This window comes from Myotis brandtii, unplaced genomic scaffold (genome assembly GCF_000412655.1).
Source record: "Myotis brandtii unplaced genomic scaffold, ASM41265v1 scaffold191, whole genome shotgun sequence".
NCBI lineage: Eukaryota > Metazoa > Chordata > Mammalia > Chiroptera > Vespertilionidae > Myotis > Myotis brandtii.
The window spans coordinates 7,958,352-7,963,221 of record NW_005357115.1 but is presented as its reverse complement, the minus strand read 5'-3'; the positions used below and the strand labels follow the sequence as shown (position 1 = coordinate 7,963,221).

Below are 4,870 nucleotides of genomic sequence, written 5' to 3'. Positions count from 1 at the left end.
CCCCTGGGGAGCAGGCCTAAGCCAGCAGGTGGACATCCCCCAAGGGGTCCCAGACTGCGAGAGGGCACAGGCCGGGCTGAGGGACGCCCCCAAGTGCACAAATTTTTGTGCACTGGGCCTCTAGTCATTAATGAAATGAAATTGTCAAAACCTGACACACATGCCCTTTATATGCAGTTCAGATTATCTATATGTAAAAAAGGCTAATATGCAAAGTGTCCCCTTGGGAGTTCGACTGGGAGACCGGGAGTTTGCTCGCTATGACGTGCGCTGACCACCAGAGGATCTATTCAATGCAATAATACAAGAAAAAGATATGTCAGTAGGAATAGAAAAAGAAAAGACAAAGTAGGGCCTTTGCCGGGTAGTTCAGTTGGTTAGAGTGTTGACCCAATACGCCAAGGTTACAGGTTCGATCTCCAGGCAGAGCACATATAAGAAACAACCAATGAATGCATAAATAAGGGGAACATCAAATTTATGTTTATCTCTTTTTCTCTTGCTCTAAATTCAGTACATTAAAAAAATTTTAAATGACAAATTTTTGTTTTATGATTATCTATCTAGAAAATTCAAGAATATCTACATATAGATTTTTTAGATCTAATAAGAGAAGTCAGCTGGGATGCTGGATACAAGGTCAAAATTAAAAAATCAGAAATGTCTCTGTGGGCCAGTAAATAACCAATTTGAAAATATAATAAGAAAGAAAGATACCATGTAAAATATTAATAAAACCTATAGCAAATAGATACAGCAAAAGTTGTATAAGACCTTTATAGGGGAAATCACCAAAAATTCAATTGAATAAAAGGAGAAGACCCAATATTATAAAGGTGTCAGTTCTGCTGGAACATAAATTGAATACAATTTTAATTAAATTCTCAATAGGATTGTGTGTGTACGTGTGTATGTCTGTGCGTGTGCATGAGAACTAGACAAACTAACATTTAGATGAACTAATAAAACCCAAGAAAGTCAAGAAATTCTGGAAATATTTACAGTAAAAGTACTCATGTTAGCTAACAATTATTATGTGCTTCCTTAAATAGCAGACACTATTCTAACATTTTGTATACATTATCTCCTCACAATTATCCTTAAAATGGATACTAGTTGGTAATGAGAAGGTTTATAGAGTTGGAGACTGAGAGAAATTAGGTAACTTGTCTAACTCAGGAGTAGTAATCGATGCAGGATGATAAGGATGTAATACCTTCCAAGTACTAGGGAGAAAATAATTGTGAGTCCAGAATTCTACCCTTAAACTCTCATTTGTAAGAGCAAAATAGAGACATTTTCAGGAATACACATACTTTAAAGTTTACCAAAGACCCTTTATGAAAGACCTTCTAAATTTATGTTGACACGAAGAAAAATAAGCTAGAAGGAAGGAGTGGGATGTCAGAAGTAGCAGCCTCCAAAGTGTACTGAATAAAACAAAACTATGCAAAGTAGGTAAGAAAATTGGGACTCAATGAAAACTAAAGTAAAAGGGTATAACAATGTTATTATGGAAAAACAGAGCTATAAGGTCCTGTACCTATGCTAGAAGTGGGCCACTCAGCTGCTCACTGAGTTGGCCAAATAAGAAATGGAAACCGTCAACTAAAGGCTTCACAGCATCCACAAGACAAAACAAACAAGTTGCTCACAAAGACTTCACTTGGCACTGTGATCAGAAAAGCATTTCTCATATGGTTAAATGTCTATAATATCTAGGACATTGGTCTGAGTATGATAATTTGGGAAAAGTCCTTACAATTTTTTTCAACAAGGAGGTGATTTAGATGCATCAGCCTTTAGAATAGAAAAGATAAAGCCTCCTTCTAAAAGTGTATCATTTGAATGGCGAGGCGTTATAGAAAAGCCCATCCTTCTGGAATAGTTAGGTGTATTTCTGGAAGAGGATGAACAAGGTGACCTCTGGGGGCCTGGTAACCTGTGAGGGCAACGAGTGGTCAGGATGTGGGCATTTTTCCCCAGAGCCATCCCCCAAATCACTCACACTGAAAATTTCCCCCTCCACTAAACCAGTTAATCTTGCCAACGCATGGGATCACCCATCTAGCCAGTCTTCTACAAAATAGTTTATCATTGTATTTTCACAGTAATAAGCATCAGGAAGCAATTAGCTTTCCTCCTCTTTCTTGTTCCATAAATCCTTGACTCCCCTACCCTGACATTCCATAGAACATGTAGGTGAATGGGAGCCTGGGAGCTTTCCCTGGGTCTTCCTGTCCATCACACTCCCCTGACAATGCCTAGGACAGTGTAAGCCCATATTGATAGAGCTCTGGGGACATAATTTGCCTGATCTATTTAAATTAAACATCCTACCTTCTACTAGGACTGCTCCAGAATCCCATGGGGTTCCTGGAGCTCAGGCTGTCTGGGAAGCCTCCAAGGAATGCTGATACTTATCAGTACAACTGGCTCCCAAGGGAAGGTGAGCTACCTCTCCTAAGTCTGGGCCAATTCCCAAGGACTTCCAAAGAAAAGTGACAGTGGAAGGAAGAAGAAAAAAAAGGAAAAAAGAGAAGTGATAGTTGGAGATGGGAGAGAGGGGAGACAGAGGCACTTTACTAGTATTCAAAATATCAGTTATTAAAGCACAAAATACTCTCCCTCTTCCTTTTGCTACCTATTGTTCTTATGATTAAAATAATGATGACAATAATACAAGTGCAGGAAGATTGTAGAGAGTAGGATTGCGATGCATAGACTTTGGCCACTGATCTGCATTCAACTGGCTATGCGACTTTGGCAAGTCACCCCTCTGATTCTAGTTTCTGAATCTTATATCATGAGAATATTAATAACGGGTCATACCTCAAAGAGTTTTTTAATGAAATGCCATATGTATGTGCTTTATACTCAATACATCCTAGCTATTACTTGTAAAAGCTTAAGAAATGCAGGCAAGCACACACAAAAATTAAAAGCACCTATCATCCCACCATCCATTTTGCTGCATATAACCCCAATGTTCTTGGATGTATTTTTAAAGAGTGAGTTTACAATGCTTCCTATTTCATAGCCCGCTTTTCACATTTAACACCATACCCTGAGCATGTCCTATGTAATTCCGTATTCTTGTACAATATTTTGAAAGGCTACATCCTTTTCCTTTGGGCTATTTTACCCCCTAATGACCCTTGCCCTCCTTCCTCTCTGCAGGCTCCATACTTCATGCATTTCCATCTCATCTGACCCATCCAGATGATCATTCACTGCTCTCCATTTGGCTCACTGGGGATGCAGCCTTTATCTCACCACCCAGAACACCTGCTCCTTGGGTAAGGGGTACATGGCTAGCACTCACTATATCCCCAGCATCCAGAGCAGCCTGTCTGGGGCTGCAACAAACCCTTGTGATTGATGGCAAACCACCCACTTTAGTAAGATTCCATGAAGTGTTGGTACAAAAGCTGAACAAGGCAGAAGGGGTGGGGGCGTTCTCTCCAAAAAGCATAAGGTTAATTTCTGGGGCATTAAATACACTATTAAAAATTCTCAGGAAGAGGAAGAAACTGAAGATTCTTATCTGAGTGCATTGTTTTTCTAAGCAGCAGGGCCAAACAAGTTCAAAATTTATGGGCTTTCTTTTTGAGTGGAAGTCGCAACACTTCCTATCAATGATGCATTGAGACCACAGTAACACGTTAGTAATTCATACAAATGGGGAATGGTCAAATTCAAGCAGCAGGGAAAATGGAATTACATCCTTTTGAAAATAGAGGGATTTATTTCCAAAGAGATTCATTTTTTAAAAGAACTCTATCTCCAAATAGTTTAATGCCTTGACCTGTTTTGACGGGTTGTTCAGAACCTGACCTAGTACATGTGTTACAACCACACTTACCGTTTGTATAGAAATGGGAATGGCTAAAGTTCTTCAAAAGTGCATTTTCCCTAAAAACAAGAAGTTCAACACCCCTAGGATCATGCTCACTCCTTAGGACAGCTCTTCCCTCCTAGGTTGTGAGGAAGCAGACCCCAGCTGGGGCTGCCCCTGCTGCTCCAGTTCTGAGTGGGCAGAGGCTTGCAATGCTACTAGATCTGTCCAGACCCATCTGAAAATTAACAAGCTCCTTCTAAGCACCCAGAGCACCAGGCCTTGTCATGGAAACACTGATTCAACCGTAATGAGAACCGACAGAAAACCACACAAATGAACTAAACATTCTTCCACCCAATCGGCGGAGTCAAGCTGAAGCAACAGCCTCAGGAGTGAGAGAAGGGAGGCTGTTTTTTCTTTGTGGTCCTGCTGCCTTGTTTTCACAACTCCTGTTTATGAGACGGTGGGAGTGGGGGAGCTGGGAGGGAGACAGAGCTAGCAGGAGGGGAGAGAAATGCAGAGGGGCTATGCCAGGGTGGGGAATGCCAACAAACACTGCGGTTTCTGTCAGGCAAATGAAAACTTCTAGCCTCATGGTCTGCTTGGGGTTGTCTGAGAACAAGCTATAGTGAACTCCCATCTTCCACTAAAACGGTGACGTGTGCGATGAAGTCTTCACTTTCCAAAGAATGCTTCTGCACAGCAAGCATTCTTTTATTTTTCTTCATTATTTTTTCTTGTTTGTTTGTTTGTTTGTTTTCTATTAGAAAGGCTCATTACATGAAGCATCATTATTATTGAAAGAAAAGCAGAGTTGAAGAAGTTTTTAAAAAGATACCCAACCAATAGAAATAGTAAAATCCGAAGAAGGAATATACAGTATTTCATTGCCCCTTGGATGCCCAAGGTACAGTTCGTGGGTCCAAGGAACCCAACCGCAGATCCCAGTGACGGTCGTTCCTGCAGGAAATGTCTGGGCGGGGGCATCGCCTTCTGGGGCTGCAGGGGGCACTGGGCTGGTTGTGGTCC

At 41.0% G+C, this 4,870-nt stretch overlaps 2 protein-coding genes across 5 annotated transcripts in view; both read right to left on the bottom strand.

The window, feature by feature from the left end:
- STON1 (stonin 1) overlaps positions 1-4,870 on the bottom strand; it is a 43,064-nt gene that overhangs the window by 37,819 nt on the left and 375 nt on the right. The window lies entirely within an intron of this gene.
- Positions 1-4,870, bottom strand: part of GTF2A1L (general transcription factor IIA, 1-like) — a 93,512-nt gene that overhangs the window by 88,287 nt on the left and 355 nt on the right. The window lies entirely within an intron of this gene.